Source organism: Bactrocera dorsalis, chromosome 6, assembly GCF_023373825.1.
Source record: "Bactrocera dorsalis isolate Fly_Bdor chromosome 6, ASM2337382v1, whole genome shotgun sequence".
Taxonomy (NCBI): domain Eukaryota; kingdom Metazoa; phylum Arthropoda; class Insecta; order Diptera; family Tephritidae; genus Bactrocera; species Bactrocera dorsalis.
The window spans coordinates 817387-841206 of NC_064308.1; the positions used below are offsets into that span (position 1 = coordinate 817387).

Sequence of the window (23820 nt, forward strand, 5' to 3'; positions counted from 1 at the left end):
ATCAGAGTCGAATGCTATTATTTATAAATATATAAACTATTTTTAGTAGCTTGTTTTCAGTTTCGATATTCTATATTATAAAAAATTGTAATTGAAAACATATATGTGTACAAAACTATATACGAGGTGTCTTCAAAAAGTATCGCGAATTTTGTGTTTTTTCAAAAATTATTTATTTATTCATGAATATCTATTTTGTCCTCTTCAAAGTAATCCCAACGGTTTTTCCAATCTTCGAAGCACTTCAAAAAATCATTGTTTTTATCTTCTTCAGCTCCTCCTTCTATGCTGTCTTTATCTCGTCAAGAGAAGCGTAACGTCGTCCTTTCATGGGCCTCTTCAGCTTAGGGAACAAGAAAAAGTCACAGGGGGCCAGATCTGGGGAATACGGTGGCTGCGGCATCATTAGTGTGTTGTTTTTGGCCAAAAAGTCGCGCACAAGCAACGATATGTGAGCAGGGGCGTTATCGTGGTGCAAAAACCAATTTTTGTTCTTCCACAAATCCGGGCGTTTCTGGCGGATTGCTTAGCGCAAATTGTGTATAACTTGCAGGTAATATTCCTTATTGACCGTTCTTCTCTGTGGCAAGAACTCATGATGCACCACGCCCCTGCAATCGAAGAAAACTGTCAGTTACGATTCGCGATACTTTTTGAACACACCTCGTATGCGTATTGAGCAATGGCAACATTGTTCAAATGAAAATAAACAAAGATGGCTGATTTCTGCATTTTTACCACGGGCTCAACTTTTAACACATTTTGAACGCAAAGGAAGGAAAAGGAAGGAAGGGAGTAGCGTTTTTGGCTGTTTCTGCTATTACTTGTGAACGCCGTCTGTTAAGAGTGAGCCTGGTAGTGAGTTCATCCTCTGACCAACTCAACCTTTAACATTGCAGTTGCTAACGCAGTCTTCCGTGGTCCGGTATCTTTACGCGGCAAAAGTGGTTGAACAGGACATCACCAGCGTAGCAGAGGAGCGTCAACGTGTATACCAGGGCAGCGTCATTGAAGCCTACACAAGTGTCGGCAGAAGTAACCGAGCGTAGTCGTCGTATCACGCGAGTGTCAACGTATACGTCAGGACATCATCATCGAAGCATACAGGAGCGCCAGCAGAAATAGACGGGCGCAGTCATCGTAGCAGAAGAGCGTTAACGTATACGCCAGGGCACCGTCATTGTGGCCTACGCGAGCGCCGGCAGAAATATCATCGTAGCACGGGAGCGTCATCGCACGCCGCAGGACATCGTCATTGAAGCCTACGCGAGCGCCGGCAGAAGTAGCCGAGCGTGATCGTCGTGGTACATATCAGCCAGTCGTCTACCACCCAGGAGCGCAGCAGAGCGGGAAACGGTATTGCCCTAACGGACCACACCGAACCGTTAGCCTGACAGCACTTTCCTCGGGCGACGACATTACAAGGCGGGAGACAATTTTGTAACTTTAATTAAAATTATAATATAAAATAAAATAAAGTACGATTCGCAGAGCCCCAATGTTTACAAATTTATTGTTACGATCCCTGATCACGGCGAGCATACCTCAGCAAGTTATACTTGTAAGAAGCAGGGACAGCAAAATGCTTCGTTACAATTGGCGCCTTAGCAAGACCCTGCGGATCGTATTATATCAGGAATATATTTAGCACGAAAATGGCGGGTCTCGTTTAGACAACGTGTCCAAGGAGCAACTAATCTGCTTCGCGCAGAGTCTGAGAGTTGACCACATAGTCACCACGCGGGAGATTCGTAAGCGCATAACTACACCGGCAGCCAAGGCGCACGAAAACCCCGAAATAGAGGAAAAATTTAAAAAAATGGAAGCTACATACAAAACAAGTGAGATCGCTTTACGAGACGAAGGCGATCAGAAGACAACATTCCCACCAGAGCAACTTCGCAGAATCATCACAGCTATAGCCGCCACCAACAATCAGGTTACTTCAACAGAACCACATGGTCACATTCGCACCCATCATCGACCAGGTGAGGAAGTGGTCCGTGAAAGACGACGGTGGGCGAGATCCATTAGCGTTCGTCCAGCGATTGGAAGAGCTCTCCGAAGTTTACATGATAAACGTTGACATCCTTCCGAGAACCATGCCCGAATTACTGTGCGGTACCGCTCCCCCATTGGTATCGCAACAATAACGAACATTGGGAGAGTTGGACCATTTTCAAAAAGGACTTTCTGCGCTTCTTCTTACCAGTGCGTCACTCGGACAGACATCGCTAAAGGCAGTGTTACATGTGATGCCCGGAGCGATTGATGACGTCATACTCGGATTGGATACACTGGGGAACATAGGAGCTATAGTATGCTCCGGAGGTCACCAGGTAAGGCTGAAAGCGTCAAATGCTCAGCAATCAACGGCTTCCCGCACCACGTCATCCGAAGCCGTAAGCAATGTGACCCTTACTACGCCAGACACACGCCTGCTAAAGCGCAAGATGAAGGGAATAAACGAAAGTTTAAGTGCAGGAGGGTCAATCGACTCAAGACTTCATCGATCACCAACCAGAGAATCGAAGCGGCTCGCATTCGTGACTTCTTAGAGAAGGAACTTCGAAAATTCGAAAGCATGAGTAGAGTGACGACCGTGGCGGAGCATAAAATCACTATGACCGACGACCGGCCTATCAAGCAACGGTATTTTCCAAAGAACCCAGCGGTGCAAGCAATTATAACCGCTGAGAGCGACGAGCTGCTGTCGAATAGATGTATCGAGCCATCTCACAGCCCGCACAGCGCGCCGATTGTATTGGATCGGAAGAAGAACGGTAAGTGGCGTTTATGCGTAGGATATCGGAAACTCAACCCCCGATCTGTACCCGACACATACCCCTTACTTAGAATACAACACATACTTGGCAAATTACGAAGAGTAAGGTACATTAGTAGTCTGGACCTCAAGAACGGCTACTGGCAGATACCTTCGGTGCAAGGCAGCCGCCCATATACAGCCTTTACCTTACCTGGGCGTTTCCTATTTCAATGGCGCGTCATGCCATTCGGTTTACATTCGGCACCAGCAACGTTCCAGAGAGTACTCGACCAGGTCATATGCCCTGAGATGGAACCACACGCCTTCGCCTACCTTGACGATATAATCATCATAGGCTCTACATTCGAGGAACACATACAGAATTTACGAAAGATACTGCAGAGACTACAGCAGAACAACCTTCGAATTAACCCTGAAAAATGCGAGTTTTTCAAGAAGGAACTTCGATAATTAGGTTATGTGATAAGTGACAAAGGCATCCACCCCGATTCTGAGAAATTTGCAGCAATCCAGGAACTGAAGCCCCCAACTAACGTGAAAGAAGTACGTCAATATCTTGGGATAGCCTCCTGGTATCGTCGCTTTGTTCCCGACCTTGCGACCATGAGCCAGCCACTCACAGCTCTCTTGAAGAAAGGAAAACACTGAAAATGGGGATCTAAGCAACAATCAGCATTTCAAAGCATCAAGCGAAAGTTAACAAAGGCTCCCGTCCTGGCAAGTCCGGATTTCAGCCAGACATTCACTTTGCAGACGGACGCCAGCAACATCGGCCTTGAAGCTGTGTTGACACAGAATATATTGTTACAAAAAGTAGTATTAAGTTGTATTTGTATTGCTATATGCATCCCTTATTATGAACAATAGCTGTAGGTATTTGGAATAGCATTTGTCTTGTTGTAGACATCTGGCGCCGCGGCTGTCTGCTTGTCGAAACAATAGACATCTGGCGCCGCACTGTCTGCGTGTAGACTTAAACAATTGCTGAGTCTGGCGCCGCGGCTGTCTGCTTGCGTCTGGCGCCGTATAGCATTATGTTCTGGTAATTTCCAGACGCAATATTCTAGAAGGACACGTCGGCATCAGCGAAAAGTGCGTGGCTATATAAGCCGTGGCAGCGCCAACGTAATCAATCAGTGCTAAGAGTAAACTGCTATAGTGTAGACGAGTTGTGAAATAAAGAGTTGTTGAATTAAATTAAACAGTTGTGGTTTTATTTGTCAATCCAGAGATACGAACCTAACAAAGTGAACTAGCAAGCAGTAAAATCGTAACAATTGGTGTCAGAAGTGGGATTGTCAAATAATCCAAATTCAAGATGGTTAAATTCGGAGAATTGAGAATTCAGCAATTAAAACGGAACTGGAGGAGCGTAATTTGCCGATAAGCGGGCAAAAGGCGGATCTGCAGGCGCGATTACGTGAAGCAATGGAAGCGGGTGGAATTAATGTGGACGAGTTCGAATTTGATGGGCCAGAAACTTTTACAAAGGTAGAAGAACAACGAACATCATCAAGTGTGGACATGAACATGCTGTTAGTGGCTATACAGAATAGCTGAAAATACAGAAAATGCAGTGCAAACAGGAAATCGTCTGGCACAGCAAATAGCCGAAATGCAGAAAATGCAGTGCAGGCAGAAAATCGTCTGGCACAGCAAATAACGCAAATAGCTGAAAATACATCACAGTTAAAGTCTTGCCTTACACAACAAATGACTGAAAATAATACGCAGTTAGAAAAGCGTTTGGTACAACAGATTACAGAAAATAATACACAAGTGCAAGAGAAATTTTCAAAATTTGAAGACGAATTAAGCACAATAAAAAATGACGAAGAAAATTTAAGATCAGAATTTCTTCAACTGAGTAATCGTGTGCGAGAACTGCAACTACATGGCCCTGCACCATCAACAAATAATCAAAGATTGAAGGCACCCACATTCGATGGAAGTATTCCATTTCAAATTTTCAAACTTCAGTTTGAAAAGACAGCAATGGCCAATAATTGGAATGCAGCGGACAAGGTGGCGTCCTTGTTTGTATCATTGAAAGGACCTGCGGCAGAAATCCTTCAGACAATTCCAGACTGTGAACGGGACAACTATGAGGCATTGATGAGTGCGATAGAAAGACGATATGGTAGTGAGCACCGGAAACAAATATACCAGATCGAACTGCAAAATAGGGGTCAGAAGATGAACGAGTCATTGCAAGAGTTCGCAACTGAAATCGAACGACTGGCTCATTTGGCAAATGCAGATGCACCTGTGGATTACATTGAGAGGGTAAAAATTCAATGTTTCATAAATGGAATTCGTGATGTGGACACCAAACGCGCCACATATGCATTGCCAAAAAGAACGTTTGCTGAAACGGTTTCGCACGCCCTCACACAGGAAACAGCTTCCCTACTAAGTAAACCAGCACACAAAGTACAAAGAGTTGAAATGGAACAACCGGCGCTGATGGAAGAAATATTGAAGACTCTGAAGACAATTGCTGCACCGCGAGTAAATACAACAGGAAGATGTTTCAACTGTGGAAAAGCGGGTCACTTTGCCCGAAATTGCAATATAAAAGTAAACCCATCAAAACGGAAACAACCAACAGATAACGAGGACGGAGCATCCACATCTCACAAGTCGTTAAACTAAAACGGAACAGTTCAAAGGGGCGTGAGCTGGTTCCCACAACTATTTGCCCCACCATCTCGATATCACAAATAGGTCGCCATGACAACAATCTTACTATCAACGCATCGTAAATGGACGACTGTCAACGCTTACTTTTGGTTACTGGTGCCACACATTCAATTATCCGACCGGATGTGGTGAGAGGAACGGTTGAACCATTAGTTGGTTGCAAGCTTCGAACGGCCACTGGAGAGGAAGCAGCTGTTGAGGGAAAAGTGTTTTGCGAAGTCATGATTGGTACCCTGGAAGTTAATCACACCTTCATCGTAGCAGAAATCACCGATGAAATTATAATGGGATTTCATGATTGATCACGGGGTTACTTTGGATTTAAACAAGCAAATGCTGTTTTGCCAGAACATGGAGATGCCTATAAACACCGGATATGTGACCAACGTTGAAAGTAAGAGGGTGATTGTTGATGATAATCAGAGTATTCCACCAAAATCTGAGGCGATTGTATGGGCTAAAGTGAATGGAGGAGGTGGGACTGAAGAGTTGTGGATTGTGGAACCAACAAAAATAGATACACCCATATTGGTAGGAAGAACGCTTGTGAAAACTAGAGAAGACGCTACCATTCCGGTCAGAGTATTGAATGAATTCAACACGCCTATAAGTCTGAAGAAAGGAGCAGTAATTGGACAGTGCTAGAATATAAGTGCAATAGCACGATGCGAACGGTCACAACAGAAACCTACTATTGAGCCACAACAGATAAGTCCTACACTCCTAAATAATTTGCTGAACGAACTGCATGGAAATGAAAAATTAAAAGCAGAAAAACTATTAGAAAAATACGCATCCATATTTGCAAACGAAGGAAACACAGGAAGAACCGGCATTGTCAAACATCGCATAAATACTGGAGACGCTAAACCAATCCGACAAGCTCCGCGTAGGGTTCCACTAGCAAAACGTGAGGATGCTAACAAAATTATTGAAGACATGCACAAAAATGGTGTAATCGAACCTTCAATAAGTCCATGGAGCTCACCTATCGTCTTAGTTAAAAAGAAAGATGGTAGCACCCGTTTCTGCGTAGATTATAGGAAGTTGAATGATGTCACAAAGAAAGACAGTTATCCTCTACCGAGAATCGACGATACATTAGACACCTTGTCTGGAGCGAAATGGTTTTCTACATTAGATCTACAAAGTGGATATTGGCAAGTCGAGATTGATGAATGTGACCGTGAAAAGACCGCTCTCAGTATGGGCGACGGGTTATGGGAATTATCTGTGATGCCATTTGGGTTATGTAATGCGCCTGCAACGTTCGAGCGACTGATGGAACATGTGTTAAAAGGACTCAACTGGAAGACATGTTTGGTGTATCTTGATGACATTATCATAATGGGAAAAAGTTTTGATGATCATCTGAAAAATCTAGAGGAAGTCTTTCAGCGAATAGCATCAGCCGGATTACGCTTGAATCCCAAAAAGTGTTCATTATGGAAGAAGCAGGTCACATATCTCGGACATAAAGTGTCAACTGAGGGGATTCACACCGAAGAGGGAAAAATAAAAGCAGTTAAAGATTGGCCTCAACCCACCAACATACATGAACTCCGCAGCTTCCTAGGCTTATGCACGTATTACCGCCGTTTTGTACCTGGATTTGCGAACGTGGCTAGAAGTTTACATGATTTAACAAAGAAGAATCGCCCGTTTGTATGGCAGTTAGAACAAGAAAAAGCGTTTGAGCAGCTTAAAGAACTACTTTGTACGGCGCCGATGTTAGCTTATCCAATACCTGGAAAGAAATTCATCTTGGATACAGATGCGAGCGCTTATGGAATTGGAGGTGTCCTGTCTCAGCTCATCGACGGGCAAGAAAGAGTAATTGGGTATTACAGCAGAGTGCTCGGGAAACCAGAGAAAAACTACTGTGTGACGCGAAAAGAACTACTAGCTGTGGTGGAATGTGTAAAACATTTCCACAAGTATTTGTATGGACAACGATTCTTGCTGAGGACTGATCATGCAGCACTAAAATGGTTATTACAGTTTAAGAATCCGGAAGGTCAAAATGCACGATGGATCGAAAGATTACAGAATTACGACTTCGAAACGGAACATCGAAAGGGGATTCACCACAAAAATGCGGATGCATTATCACGTCGCCCTTGTCCACTGGAATGTAAACATTGCTCCAAATCAGAAGGAAAAGAAGGTATAATCGACGTGCGATTACTGAATATAGAACCTGAAGATGATTGGACTCCTCACCGCATCAGAATCAATCAGCTGGAGGACCCTGATCTTGCAAAGCTGATAATAGCCAAAGAAAATGGGGTAGGACCACCAAAGGAACAAATAAGTAGCGAGAGTCCAACGGCAAAAGCATATTGGGCCCAATGGAACAGCATAAACCTCGTTAATGGATACCTTCATCGTACCTGGGAAAGCGAAGATGGCAAACAGTCTCGTCTGCTGATCATAGTACCGAAGTCTATGATCCCGAAAGTATTGAAAGAATATCACAATGGACCTAGTGGAGGGCCCTTGGAATTACAAAAACTATAGAGAAGATTAATCAACGGTTCTACTGGATCGGTTGTCGAGATTCCATAGCAGAATGGATAAGTAATTGCGTAGAGTGCATGGCAGCTAAAGGTCCTAAAGCCAAAAGTCGCGGTAGGCTACAACAGTACAACGTGGGATCACCATTTGAACGAGTCGCAATGGATGTTGCAGGTCCGTTCCCAACCGGTACGGCCGGAAACAAATATCTACTGGTTGTCATGGACTATTTCAGTAAATGGCCTTACAAAACCAAGAAGCGAAGACAGTAGCCGAAGCGTTTGTAGAAAATTGGATAACAAGGTTCGGAGTGCCCGTCGAATTACACTCAGGTCAAGGCAGGAATTTCGAATCTTCCATTTTCCAAGAAGTCTGTACATTATTGGGCATCCACAAGACACGGACAACAGCGTTACATCCACAATCAGATGGAATGGTGGAAAGATTCAACCGAACGCTCGAGGAACATCTGCGGAAAATCGTTAATAAAGATCAACGGAATTGGGACAAGTGCATCCAGATGTTCCTGCTGGCGTATCGTTCAGCAAAGCACGAGACAACTGGTTACACGCCAGCAAAGATTATTTTCGGATCTGATCTGCGACTCCTTGCTGATCTTAAGTTTGGAACGAATCCTACAGCTGTAAGAAATGATGGAGATTATTGTTCTGCCTTAAAGGAAGAAATGAAAGAATTGCATCTAATGGTAAGACAGCATACGCATCTGATGAGCAATAAGATGAAGGACCGGTTCGATCAAGCGGCAAATTCAAAAGGTTTTGAAGAAGGTGATCTGGTCCTGTTGTACAATCCACTTCGAAAGAAAGGCTTGTCCCCGAAACTGCAGACAGCCTGGGAAGGACCCTATATGGTGATGAAACGACTTAATGACGTGGTATACCGCATACAAAGAAATGGGAAAGCACGATGTAAAATGAAAGTAGTACATTTGGAGAGGCTCGCCCCATTTGGTTCAAGAGGATTTGTGCCTAATCGGGACGATTAGGCTTTAGTGGAGGGCAGTGTTACAAAAAGTAGTATTAAGTTGTATTTGTATTGCTATATGCATCCCTTATTATGAACAATAGCTGTAGGTATTTGGAATAGCATTTGTCTTGTTGTAGACATCTGGCGCCGCGGCTGTCTGCTTGTCGAAACAATAGACATCTGGCGCCGCACTGTCTGCGTGTAGACTTAAACAATTGCTGAGTCTGGCGCCGCGGCTGTCTGCTTGCGTCTGGCGCCGTATAGCATTATGTTCTGGTAATTTCCAGACGCAATATTCTAGAAGGACACGTCGGCATCAGCGAGAAGTGCGTGGCTATATAAGCCGTGGCAGCGCCAACGTAATCAATCAGTGCTAAGAGTAAACTGCTATAGTGTAGACGAGTTGTGAAATAAAGAGTTGTTGAATTAAATTAAACAGTTGTGGTTTTATTTGTCAATCCAGAGATACGAACCTAACAAAGTGAACCAGCAAGCAGTAAAATCGTAACAATATAATAGCCTACGCCAGCCGAAAATTAAACGAGGCGGAGAAGATATATTCAACTACCGAAAAGTGGTGCCTCGCCATAGTCTGGGGAATTCGTAAAATGAGACACTACCTAGAAGGATATCGACTTAAAGGTGATAACTGATCATAAGTCACTGAAGCGGCTGAATTCCATAGGGAGCCCTTCCGGTCGTGTAGCACGATGGGTTTTAGAATTACAGCAGCATACCATCGACATCGAGTATCGTAAAGAAAAACTCAACCAAGTAGCAGACACACTGTCCCGACAGCCGCTAGAGACTATAGGGCAAGCGACGACGATGGCTCCACAATACAAATGGTGGCGAAAGCGAGTAGACGAAGTTCGCGCAAACCCAGAAAAGTACGAAGATTACATGGAAAAAGAGGCTTTACCCTGGAAGCTATGTGTGCCTCGGGTGCTATAAGAGACGATATACATAGTGCCGGACACATGGGCATACGCATACTAGTGCACTATGCCAACACTATCTAAAGGAATAGGGGTAAGCCAGCAATTTACCGCACCTTATACCCCTCAAGAGAATCCCACGGAAAGAGTAACCCGTACGATCAAGCGAATTATTGCGCAACTCAGCAAATCACGTCACCAGCAATGGGACGAATTTCTCCCAGAGATCGAGCTCGCAATAAATTCCAGCATCTTGGCCTGCAGAGGGTATAGCCTGGCATTTCTCGTACAAGGACAAGAACCGCGACTGCCAAAGGCCCTCTTCGACGAAGTTAATATCGGCACAGGTATGATACCCACGACGGCTGAAGCAAAGTACAACAGGATGCAGGAAACCTTCAGAATCGTTAGACAGGGTGTATGAATTAGCCCCCACTGAATTAACCCCCACCGGGCAAAATGACTTAAGCCCCACCAATTTTACAACAAAATTAAAAATGGCGGAAAGTGGGGCTAAAGTCATTTTCGGGTGTATGAATTAGCCCCCACTGAATTAACCCCCACCGGGCAAAATGACTTAAGCCCCACCGATTTCTTAGTGAATCTTTCCCCACCAAAAATGACGGAATCCCCACGAAAAAAAAATGAATTAAACCCCACGAAAATGCCCACCAATTTCTTAATGAATCTTTCCCCACCAAAAATGACGGAATCCCCACGAAAAAAAAATGAATTAAACCCCACGAAAATGATTTTATCCCCACCAATCGAAATGAATTAAGCCCCACCAAACGTGGGTGTTCTTACATGACAGAATCCCCACGAAAAAAAAAATGAATTAAACCCCACGAAAATGATTTTATCCCCACCAATCGAAATGAATTAAGCCCCACCAAACGTGGGTGTTCTTACATGACAGAATCCCCACGAAAAAAAAAGGAATTAATCCCCACGAAAATGACTTTAGCCCCACTTTACTTCATTTTTAATTTATTTTGCTTGCTTTAAACGTCAAGTTTTTAAATCAAAATTTTAACAAAAATTCAATTATACATATGTATGTAATATTTCAAAAGAGAAAGGTTAAGAATTAAATGAAAATATGAAAATGTGAGAAAAAGAAAATAATTAAAGAAAAATATGTAAATATTCGTCAACATCTTGACGACAAAAAGGGCATTTAAATTTATTAAAATTGTTTGCCACACTCTCTTATGTGAAAAGTATTAAAATCACTAATAGTGCACATTTCGTAAAAGGAGAAACCATAATTTTGCAAATTATAAAATAATAGAAGGGAATTTTTCCTTTTACGAAAGGTTAAAATCACAGTGTACATTTCGTAAAAGGAGAAACCATAAGAGAGTGTGGCAAACAATTTTAATAAATTTAAATGCCCTTTTTGTCGTCAAGATGTTGACGAATATTTACATATTTTTCTTTAATTATTTTCTTTTTCTCACATTTTCATATTTTCATTTAATTCTTAACCTTTCTCTTTTGAAATATTACATACATATGTATAATTGAATTTTTGTTAAAATTTTGATTTAAAAACTTGACGTTTAAAGCAAGCAAAATAAATTAAAAATGAAGTAAAGTGGGGCTAAAGTCATTTTCGTGGGGATTAATTCCTTTTTTTTTCGTGGGGATTCTGTCATGTAAGAACACCCACGTTTGGTGGGGCTTAATTCATTTCGATTGGTGGGGATAAAATCATTTTCGTGGGGTTTAATTCATTTTTTTTTCGTGGGGATTCCGTCATTTTTGGTGGGGAAAGATTCATTAAGAAATTGGTGGGGCTTAAGTCATTTTGCCCGGTGGGGGTTAATTCAGTGGGGGCTAATTCATACACCCGTTAGACAAAACATGGAGAGAGCGACCACGGATCAAGCCCGCCATTATAATCTAAGGCGTAGAAAATGGTCCCCCGCGATCGGAGAGCTAGTTCTCGCGAAGGAACATCATATGTCTAAAGCCGCAAAGGCTCGTAAGGTGCAGAACGCCATGAGACGTACTATCGCAGCGCACGTACGCACGACCCACCGAGCATCTTGGAGTGCAGCTTTTCAAAGAACCAACCTGGCCGCGGCGCCATGTATCGTCTTCCGAGTCAGCAGCAGCGAAGCGTCTACATCAGACGACGCCACCATTCTATGGAGATCTCTAAAGAAGATACGCTGCCGGAGAACGAGAATGTGGAACTTACCTTCCCAGCGGGGTCAAATGGAGTCTGCCTATACCGAGCAGACTTACAATCCCTGGAGAACGGATCTTGGCTTACAGACACAGTCATCGATGCCTATGCGAAGCACCTTGAAGCAGAATTTGGCCCGAAAGGTACAATATCTAGCCTATTCATTGTCTGGCATCTGAACCAGCCAGGAAGACGTGACGAAAATTTCCGCCGCATTCACCGATGGATCCACAACGTGGACATATTTGGACAGAGGGTAGTTCTAGCTCCACACAACACGGCGCATCACGGGTACCTCCTCGCCCTATCCAACCGCGAGCTCACGCACCACGTCACGGACACAGTCTGCTTTCACCCCCACCAGATATGGACAGCAGATTCCTGGGTGAGGGGTAAGGTCACCCACGCAACCACGGCCTGGCGCGAAGCCGCAGTAGCCTCAAGGACCTCTTAAACGGCATAGGGAAGCACCGACCGAATTCAATACGTCCAAATACAAAGTGGTCATGTACCGGTGGTTGTCCACATTAAAGCGAAGGCCACAACAACAACCACGACAATTGCAGGACCCTAAGAGGATTTCTTTTCTAATACTTTTTCAGATTTTTTTTTAAATTAACAATTTTTTTTAATTTTTTTTATTTTAAATAACCATTGTAAATGAACAATGCAATTAATTGAATTTTGCACGGAATGCAAAACTCTCCGAAGTGGGGGAGTGTGAGAACTAAATATTTATACAGAATTTAGTCCACACAACCCATGAAGGCACACCCTATTGTTTACAACACAACGGGAAAACCACGCCACTTCTCGAAACACAAGAAGATTGAGAAACCAGACATGCAGATGAAATGGCAACATGCATGCATACACAGCGGTAAAACCACGCCACTGTCAGCAACATACGCCGTCCCAGCAACACATGCCATCCCAACGCAACATGTTGCAAATGTGTTAGCACGCAGCACAGGCTTGGTGGGGAGTTAGATGGCCGATGATCAGTCAGTCAGCACGGGACTGTGACAGCGTACACACGTTCAGCATCAGACTACGCAGTGAGTTTATCTTCTAACTAGTCTTGGTACCCTGACTTGTGAACGCCGTCGGTTAAGGGTGAGCCTGGTAGTGAGTTCATCCTCTGACCAACTCAACCTTTAACATTGCCGTCGCTAACGCAGTCTTCCGGTGCGGTATCTTTACGCGGCAAAAGTGGTTGAACAGGACATGACCAGCGTGGCAGAGGAGCGTCAACGTGCTCTCGGCTCTCCCTCCAGCGCAACAATGCGTACTTTTCGATCAGGTCTCAGAGTGGCAGTGAAAGCGTAAAGTCAAACTCATCGTCCACTCTTCAACCTCCTCCAAATTTAAAAGTCCAATCTTGTTCAATGTCAATGAGTCCAACGGCAGAACTCGTTATGGCTGATATTGTACAAGTTGAGGTCGGTGCATGCTCTGACTCTGGCAACGAAAGCAAAGCGCAAGATAAGAAAGATAGGATAACCCAAACACCGCAAAAAATGGCTATACAGACCGGAATGGATAGGTACATTACCATAAAGCGTAAGGTTAGTCCGCAAAACCCAGCAAACGCTAAGCAAAAAATAAACCGAGGAAAAGCATCTGAGCCATTAAGCACAAATCGATTTGCGCTTTTAAGTGACAACGTTGACGGTGAGAGCAACAAAACTCCTGAAAGTCCTACAAAAGTCACTAACCCCAAACCACCGCCAATATACGTAAGAGAGGAAAACTCTAGTGCTCTCGTGAAAATATTTACTCAACTTATCGGCAATAATAACTTTCATATAGTTCCGCTGCCGAAGGGAAACATCCGAGAAACCAAAGTGCAAATATACTCCGAACAGAACTTTCGTACATTGTCCAAACACCTAAATGAGAAAAAGATCAAATTTTACACTTATCAACTTAAAAGTTCGAGAGGTCTGCAAGTTGTTATCAAAGGTATTGAGCCAAGTGTTGAACCCATGGAAATCAACGAAGCACTTAAAGATCACGGTTTAAACCTGTGTGCACCCCATTTACAAACTTTAATATTTGCTACATCGTAGGATCACTGTGGAGGTACCGCATAAAAGAAACGGCCCTGTATAATGCACCAATTGTCAAGAGTATGGTCATATCAGGTCCTACTGCACACTTCGCGCAGTGTGTGTAGCTTGTGGAGAGTTGCATGATTCTGCCACTTGCACATCAAACAAAAAAGACCCAAATGCAAAAAAGTGTGGAAACTGCGGTGGAAACCACACAGCAAACTACAGAGGATGTCCAGTTTACAAGGAGCTAAAAGATCGGATCAACCAACGTGTAGTCTCCGAAAGCAATAATAATGTACCGAACGTTGTATGCTCAAATATGAATCCGCTGATAGCTCCATCAAAATCCGTCAAGGGCGTATCGTTTGCAAACGTCCTAAAATCAGGCATAGGAAAACCCACAACCACAGAAACAGCGAGTCTTATTGAGCTGCAAGCCCCACGTGCAATCCGGTAGTCAATCGAATATCGAAGCAATGATAGCGTCAATGCAACATAGCATGATGATCTTCATAATATTCATGCAGAACACAAGGCAAGAACTCATGCGAAATCAAAATACACTGCTGCAACTGCTTGCTAACCAAAACTTCAAAATAATGAGTTCGCTTAAAATTGTTTTATGGAATGCAAATGGTATACCTCGCCATAAACTAGAGCTGTCAAAATTTCTCAACGACAGAGAAATTGATATAATGCTCCTTGCAGAAACTCACCTAACTAATAAATACAACTTTAATGTACCGGGATATATCTTCTATTGTACTAATCATCCAGATGGAAAGGCGCATGGTGGAACTGGTATCTTAATCAGGAGTCGCATTAAACACCATTGTTTAACTGGAACTGCTGAGAGTTATCTGCAAGCAACATTAATATGCGTCCAGACAAAGCAAGGTGACATTACTTTGTCCGCCGTTTATTGTCCCCCACGTTTCACGATTACAGAAAAACAATTTAAAGATTTCTTCAGCTCGCTGGGAGAGTGCTTTCTTGCTGCAGGTGATTATGCGAAACATACTGGGGTTCCCGGTTATGTAATCCTAAAGGCAAACAAATATATAACGCCCTTTTATGTAAAATAAACAAACTGGACTACGTGTCTCCTGGAAAGCCTACATATTGGCCGGCAGACCCGAAAAAACTGCCAGATTTAATTGACTTCGCAGTAACTAGGAAAACTTCTCACAGCCTTATTACTGCAGAAACAAGAGCAGACCACACACCAGTTCTCTTCACTTTGCGGCATCAGTCACATTATAAAGAGTTACCCTGTTTGCCCATGACAAAAGCTACAAACTGGTTAAGTTACAAAAAATACATCAGCACAAACATAGAACTTGAACCAAATTTAGATACACCGGCAGATATTGAAAACACCATCACAGCATTCGAATCAACCATTATAACAGCCGCCAAAATTTCAACTCCTCAAACAGGTTATATGGAAAACAAAAAGCACAGCTTAACTAATAGGGAAATTGAAATACTAGTATTACAAAAAACGACGCCTACCAAGGGAGTGGCAGGTTCATAGATCACCAGCCTCAAAACAACTGTTGAAAGCTGCCACACATGCACTGACGAGAGCCCTCAGAAGTGAGGAACAGCGTGCGCAGTACCAGTATATTCAAAAGCTGTCACCGACTAGTACAAAGTACCCGTTGTGGAAAGCACATCAAACTCTAAGTGCGCCAATAGAGTGACAATAATGGCTAATAGGCTCGGAGTGATGCAGAAAAGTCAGCAACTTTCGCTGCTCATCTAAAAAATGTCTTTCAGCCAAACCCAGGCACTAATGACTTTACACTTCCAACCGTACCCTATTTGATGGAATCTCAGCCAGTGAAATTCGTACCTGAAGAGATATCAAAAATAATTATGGAGAAATTGAAACCAAGAAAAGCTCCTGGGCACGACTTAATTACTCCAAAAATGATTATTGAGCTACGAAATTGTGCTATAATCTGCATCTGTATGTTTTTCAATGCAATCACAAAACAAGCTCACTTTCCTCAACAATGGAAAAAGTCAACTATTCAACTATGATGATACCTAACCTTGGAAAGGACAAAACGCAGCCATTCTCCTATAGGCCCATCAGCTTGTTACCCTGCATGTCGAAATTATTTGAAAGATTTCTTATGCTCCGCATTAAGCCACATCTTGAAACCCACAACATAATACCATCTCACCAATTTGGCTTCAGGGAAAAGCATGGAACGATCGAGCAAGTACATAGGATCACATCTAAAATTCGAACAGCTTTTGAAAAACGGGAATATTGGTCTGCAATATTTCTAGATGTCGCGCAGGCTTTCGATCGAGTATAGTTAGATGGTCTGATGTGCAAAATAAAAACGCTATTCCCGCAAAACACCCACGAACTGTTTAAGTCCTATCTTTATGATCGAAATTTTGTAGTTCGATGTAACACCACCACATCTGAAGCCCAAACGATTGAAGCCGGTGTACCACAAGGCAGTGTTCTCGGCCCAATGTTATATGTTTTATACACTTTAGATATCCCAGTAAACGACCGCTTGACTATGTCTACTCTTGCCGATGACACTGCAAAAATCAGCCGCTCCAAGTGCCCAATTCATGCAAATGCGCTCTTAGGAAATCATATCGAAGCTGTGGCCAACTGGCTCGCAAACAAGAGGATAAAGGTTAACGAGCAAAAATGTAAGCACGTTACATTTACCCTAAACAAGAGCAGCTGTTCGCCTTTGACACTGAAGAACGTACAAATACCACAAAACAATCATGTTACCTACCTAGGGGTTCATCTGGATGGGCGACTCATTTGGCGAAACCACATAGAGGCTAAAAAGACTTACCTTAAGTTAAAGACAGGTTCTTTGCACTGGCTTATTAACTCTCACTCAGCTTTGAGTCTGGAGTATAAAGTCATTATATACAACACAGTTTTAAAACCTATCTGGACCTATGGGTGCGAGCTGTGGGGCAACGCGAGTAGCAGCAACAGCGAACTTCTACGTCGTGCGCAATCAAAAATTCTTCGTACAATCACCGGAGCACCGTGGTATATCCGAAATGAGAACATCCAACGCGACTTAAGAATTCCAGACGTACGAACTGAAATAGAGCAACGAAGCGCGAAATATGCCTTGAAACTATCGGTTCACTCAAACCAACTAGCAAGATCGTTATTGCGTGTGAACAGGAGCTCAAGATTACGTAGAAATGGCTTACCAGCCCAGACTTAATATATTTTAGGCCCAGTTTAAAAAAATAATCACCTACATGGGTGTAAATTAAGTGAGTAGTTTAAGATTCGCAAACTTATTGTTAGGCTCTTAAGTAGGATTCAATAAATAATAGTTAAGTAGATTCAATAAATAATAGAAAAGTTAATAAAAAAAAAACGTGTATACCAGGACAGCGTCATTGAAGCCTACACGAGCGTCGGCAGAAGTAGCCGAGCGTAGTCGTCGTAGCACGCGAGTGTCAACGTGTACATCAGGACAGCGTCATTGAAGCCTACACGAGCGCCGGCAGAAGTAGCCGAGCGTAGTCGTCGTAGCACGCGAGTGTCAACGTATACGTCAGGACACCGTCATCGAAGCATACAGGAGCGCCGGCAGAAATAGCCGGGCGCAGTCGTCGTAGCAGAGGAGCGTGAACGTATACGCCAGGGCACCGTCATTGTATCCTACGCGAGTGCCGCCAGGTATAGTCGAGCGTGGTCATCGTAACCCGGGAGCGTCAACGCACGCCGCAGGACATCATTATTGAAGCCTACGCGAGCGCCGGCAGAAGTAGGCGAGCGTGATCGTCGTGGTACAAAGCAGCCAGTAGTCTACCACCCAGGAGCGCAGCAGATCGGGAAGCGGTACTGCCCTAACGGACCACACCGAACCGTTAGCCTGACAGCACTTTCCTCGGGCGACGACATTACAACGTGGGAGATAATGTTATAACTTTAATTATAATTATAATATAAAATAAAATAAAGTACGATTCGCAGAGGAGCCCCAATGTTTACAAATTTATTGTAACGAACCCTGGACACGGCGAGTATACCTCAGCAAGTTATACTTGTAAGAAGCAGGGGCAGCAAAAAGCTTCGTTACACGTTTCATTAAAACAACATTGTAAACCTAGTTATAAGCTACTACAATTGTAAAAAAATATTTCCCACTATCATATTGATTTTCGTGATTCACAATGACTTTGTCGAAACGCGGCCGCTTCGAGCTTAACAAGGGGAGAAGTTAAGGTACACCTGTTTTCAAACACGAGGGATAATAAAATCTGACACAAAGGTTAATGCTATAATCTGAGCTAAACCTATTCGCTGACTGGCTAGCATACCAATAAACAACAACTCCCGCATAGCTCTGTTTTCCCGCCAAGATCTGCAGCTAGAAGAAACAGTACAGTTTCTCCGTGGAGCAAAACAAGCAAGTCAGGTCAGGTAGAAGTGGAATGCTAGAATTCATTAAGCAGTAAAAAATAAAGGGAGTAACATCGTTGTGAAAGTAAGAAAAAGGCATTTTTACTAATTTGTATATGGCGGCTAAGAGAAGCCTTCATCCGATTCAACATTTTGGGCACACAAGCACACTGCTGTCAGAAAAGAGTCTTCTTCGAATTTTAATAACGTATCTCACACATTGACCGATATTTTCTACAATATGTTTTCTGTAGAAACTGGTGTCACGTTTTCGGTTCGTTTGGGGTCTTCAACCTTTGTGGTCCGACTTTGATAATTTTGGCGGTGCCACGGCCATCGGTCAGATTTGACACCGGCTCTTATTAAACATTCCCGTTTCATCTTCAGTGTAAAATTATATATTTCTGAAGCATTTATTTATTGATTTGTCGTACTTTTAGTAGTTTTTAACGGACTGTCGAATGGGGAGTGGGAGGGGTTATCATCCGATTTCATTATTTTTCGCACTGTCAGTAGGGGTTCTTATCTACTTATCTTGTTCTAAGTTAATTATGCTATTGAAGCTTTTTATTGAATACGTACTTATAAAAGATACGTAAATTAAACTTAATACAGGGCGGGGCCATTTTATTTTTTCAGCATATTTAGTCCACAGATGCCCCTTGTTACTGCGATCATCTGTACCAATTAATATCTTAATTAAGCACTTAGTTATGGTATTTTATAAGTTATTGATTAATAGTGGTTTGAGTGGGAAAAGGTGCTCCCTCTGCCTGGCTCACCGACTGTACAGTTATCAGCGATTCCAGGCACCAAAACGATTCTGATATATTTACATGACATACTAAATGCAGAAATCAACGTAGCACTTAATTCTCATGAGTTTAAAAAATTCATATTATATAAATAAAGCAAATTGACCTTATGACACGATACGTTCACGAGAGGCAAGCCTGTTGCATACACGAAAAATTTTCTTTCTGCACGTTTTAAGAGCGGAAGAGGCGACAAACAGTTCAATACCTTTTGAACGGCATGAATGAACAATCAGTTTTGCAGATTATTAAAGGTGAACATTTTCCGCGTTTCTCATATACTTTTCAGTTTTTTTAGCCTGAAGAACACAACAAAAATTGCAAGCAAAAAATTATGTTAAATATTATTATTTAAATAAATGGATCGTGAAAAATTATCTATAATATACCACGAAAATTTTTTTTGACTTGGCAAAATTTCATCGATTTATCTCTAGAGGTTTATGAGAAAATAATTTTATCGTGCACTAAGTTTTGACTTCCAATAAAAATAATTTTGACAAAATTCGATAACAAATCAAGTCAAAGAAAAATGTTCGTAGTATACAAGTATATTCGGCATAAGATTTGTTAGAAAACCCGAAATCATTATGCATAGTCATTATACAAAATCAGCCGGATGTTTGTAAATCCTTCTAATGGTTATATGGGGGCTAGGTCAAGTTTGTATCCATTTTATGCACAATGATATACAGTTATGAGTAAAATACATTGTGAAATTTTCATTGAAATAACTCAAATATTGGCTAATATGTCCAGCATAAAGTCAAAAGTTCAAAACTCTTTATATTAGGTACTAGAGGACCCGTCCACGCTTCACTGTGGCTAATAAATAGATAATACTACTACCATCTATATGATTTCTATTAGTTGGATTATAATTATTAGTTAATGGGATATAATATTTTGTGAAGCAACTTGTGTTAGTTTAAAAAAAAAATGGATCATAAAGCATTTCGTGTGTTAATAAATCATTGCTTTTTGGAGGAAAATACTGTTGAATTTGGGCTCAGGGAAATCCACCGATGAAAAGATATTTGCTAAGTTTATAGAGGCGAAAGCTCTGTGCAAAGTGAGTGCCTCGCAAGTTCATAATCCAACAAAAACAACAAATAACTGATTCTGAGAAGTGTTTAAGTGCTCTCTAATCGTAATAAAGCCGAAATTTTTCGTCAGTGATAGAAACATAGCTCCATCATTTCCCCCCGGAGTCCAATCGACAGTCATTGTAGAGGACTGCACATGATGAACCGGTTCTCAGGCATGGAAAGACGAAAAAGTCGGCTGGAAAGGTTATGACATCAGTATTTTGGGATGCATGTGTTATAATATATACTCAGTGACTGATTACTGAGCCAGTTATAATCTATTTCACTGCGTATTTGGTTGCAGTTCTTTTCTTCTATTCCAAATATTTAGCAATTCTATTATTTTTGAGAAGACTCTGTTTACAATTGTACACATACATATGTATATTTAAATGATTCCTACAAACATGAATTTTGAACAAATTCTTATGATTTTGAATACATTTTTTGTATTTATAAGGTGTATTAAACTTTGACATAAAGAGATAAAAGGTATCCTATGTCCTTACCCTGGTTCTAAGCTACCTCCCCACCAATTTTCAGCCAAATCGGTTCAGCCGTTCTTGAGTTATAAATGGTGTAACTAACATCAACTTTCTTTTATATATATAGATATGGGGGCTGAGGGAAGTATTGACCCGATTCCATCCATTTTTGATACACAGAATTAGTACTGAAGGATTCTGTCTGAATTTCTTTTGCATATCTCATACATTGTCCGATATTTTCTAACAAAAGTCAACTATAGGTACTGGAGTCCACATATACGGTACCTAGGGTCTTGAACAGTTTTGGTTGAATTTAAACAAGTGGAATACACTAAAGGCATTATTCATGCAAAGTTTAATTCCATTACAGTCGAAACTCTCTATAACGAACTCCTATATAACAAAGTTTTCTTTATTACGAAGCAATTAGAAGAACACTGTATTTTGGGTCTACTTTGAGTATAAAATAATCTTCATATAACGAAACATTTTTTGGCGACCGTAACGTAAGATTAAAGCGATTTCAATCTCCATATACCGAATTTATTCAAATATTTTTTCGTTTTCATTTAAATACAGCACTGGTAGGCAAAACTGACCGCACACGTTCTTTTTATTGGTGTTATTATTCTTGCTCCTGTGTACTTTATTGCTTTCACAACGCACAAGCAGTGACGGATGCTTTGAACCGTTTATTTTCTGAAAAATTTAAAGTGTATTTCGGGGAACCACTGAACTATAACAGTGGCAACTAAAATCATTACCATCTCTCATATTTCTTGCACTCGCTAATAGTTGCCTTTGCATGTCGCGATAGAAAGTTGTACGAGTAAAATGACTCCCCGCATTAGAAATTTGATCCTTCCAGTAGATTACCTTCGATTTTAAAAAAAATTTTAAGCAATATTTAATACTTTACAAAAAAATTTAAAAATGACTTAGGGAAACAGGAAAAATAGTAGGCCAAATTAATCGATCGATACAACTAGTACATTTCAATTGGATATATTTTATCAAAACCACGTGTTGCTCGTCCAATTCTTTTAAAAAATCGAAAATTACGGCGAACTTGTAGATTAAATGCCAATTTTTTATCACTTTTCTGTCCGCAAACTTGCGAAGAGTCTTTCCATGTTGTTTTGGTTCAATCTTCTTCTAGTTACTTTACTGGCGTAGAAACAGCTAATACTATTATAGCCGAGTTAACGACAGCACGCCAGTCGTTTCTTCTTTTCATATCATCGCGCCAACTGGAAATTTCAAGCGAAGCCAGGTCCTTCTCCACCTGGTCTTTCCAACGAAGTGGAGGTCCTCTCCTTCTGCTTCCCCCGGCGAGTATTGCGTAAAACACATTCAGAGCTGAAGTATTTTCGTCCATACGTACGACATGACCTAGCCAGCTCAACTTGTAACGTCGACTCATCAGATATTGTCATCGTGCCTCTGCACCATATAGCAGGATGGGAATAATGAGTGACTTATAGAGTTTGGTTATTGTTCGTCAAGAGAGGACTTTACTCCTCAATCGCCAACTCAGACCAAAGTAGCAGCTGTTGCAAGAGTTATTCTGCGTTGGATAACGAGGCTAATATTGTTGTTGCTGTTAATTCTGGTACCAAGATAAACGAAATTATCTACAACTTCAATGTTACGACTGTCAACAGTGATATGTGAGCCTAGTCGCGAGTGCGACGACAGTTTGTTTGATCAAAGGAGATATTGCCTCTTGTCCTCGTTCACTACTAGACCCAGTTTATTCGCTTCTTATCCATTCTGGAGAAAGCAGAACTAACAGCGCGATTGTTGAGGCCATTAATATCAATATCATCGGCATACGCCAGCAGCTGTACATCATCGTCATAAAGACAGCTCCTTTTCGCGGCACCTTGCCAATTAAGGGACCGGACATTTAAGGTGTATGCCCTGAAATCGTCGTCATAAAATGGGGAGGTCCCTCATCTGAGACTGTTGGTGATTTTTCACTGGGGGCGTTTTTTACGTGACGGGTCCCAAACCCAGCGCACAACTCTGTAGAGGGGATGTTTCGCCTTCTCACTTTAGCTCGCCTTCAAACGGATGTTCTTTGGGTACCCAGAGGATAGTTGGTGTAAGCCCGGAAGTCGTGAGCTGCTTGAGCCATATGTAATAGAATAATTTCTGGCCACTCTCAAGTGAATGGCAATCAGAGAATTTTCCTCACTTGCGTGAACTTCTACACATGACTCCATCCTCCTTTGAATGCATTTCCGATTTTCTCTTTCAAGTTAATTTTACGATTTTTTTGTGATGTTCGAAGCCCTATTCGGGCAAGTGTATATATGTATGTACATATATGTATATACATGTATACATACATATTTATAAAATTACTTATATGAAATAGTAGTAAAAATATTCCAAAATTCATTTCACCTACAAAAACAATACCCATTTTTGGCAATTTTTATATCAGAAAGAATGCTTAATAAAATCATGTTTAATAGTTAATTTGCATAATAGTTATTGCTACTCGCCACTGTTCATTTTCCAAAATCTGTATCTCTCGGTTAAGTCATTTCGCCCGTATTTGAATCATCTGATCGCTCAAAATAATATTGCAGACAAAATAAAAGTGTTCAGATATCTGGAACATGAACATGCTTATGCTTACCATGGATAATGCTGAGTACTATATATACTATATAAAACAAAAACAAACGTTTTTATGTGTTGATGCATTTACGAAAGCATAAACCACACAATAATACAAACATACTTATAACATAAACCAGAACATATACGAGTACAAGCCATAACATATACATGCATAGTCACAAATT

At 41.7% G+C, this 23820-nt stretch overlaps 1 protein-coding gene across 11 annotated transcripts in view; it reads right to left on the reverse strand.

The window, feature by feature from the left end:
- Positions 1-23820, reverse strand: part of LOC115065952 (uncharacterized) — a 456818-nt gene that overhangs the window by 50250 nt on the left and 382748 nt on the right. The window lies entirely within an intron of this gene.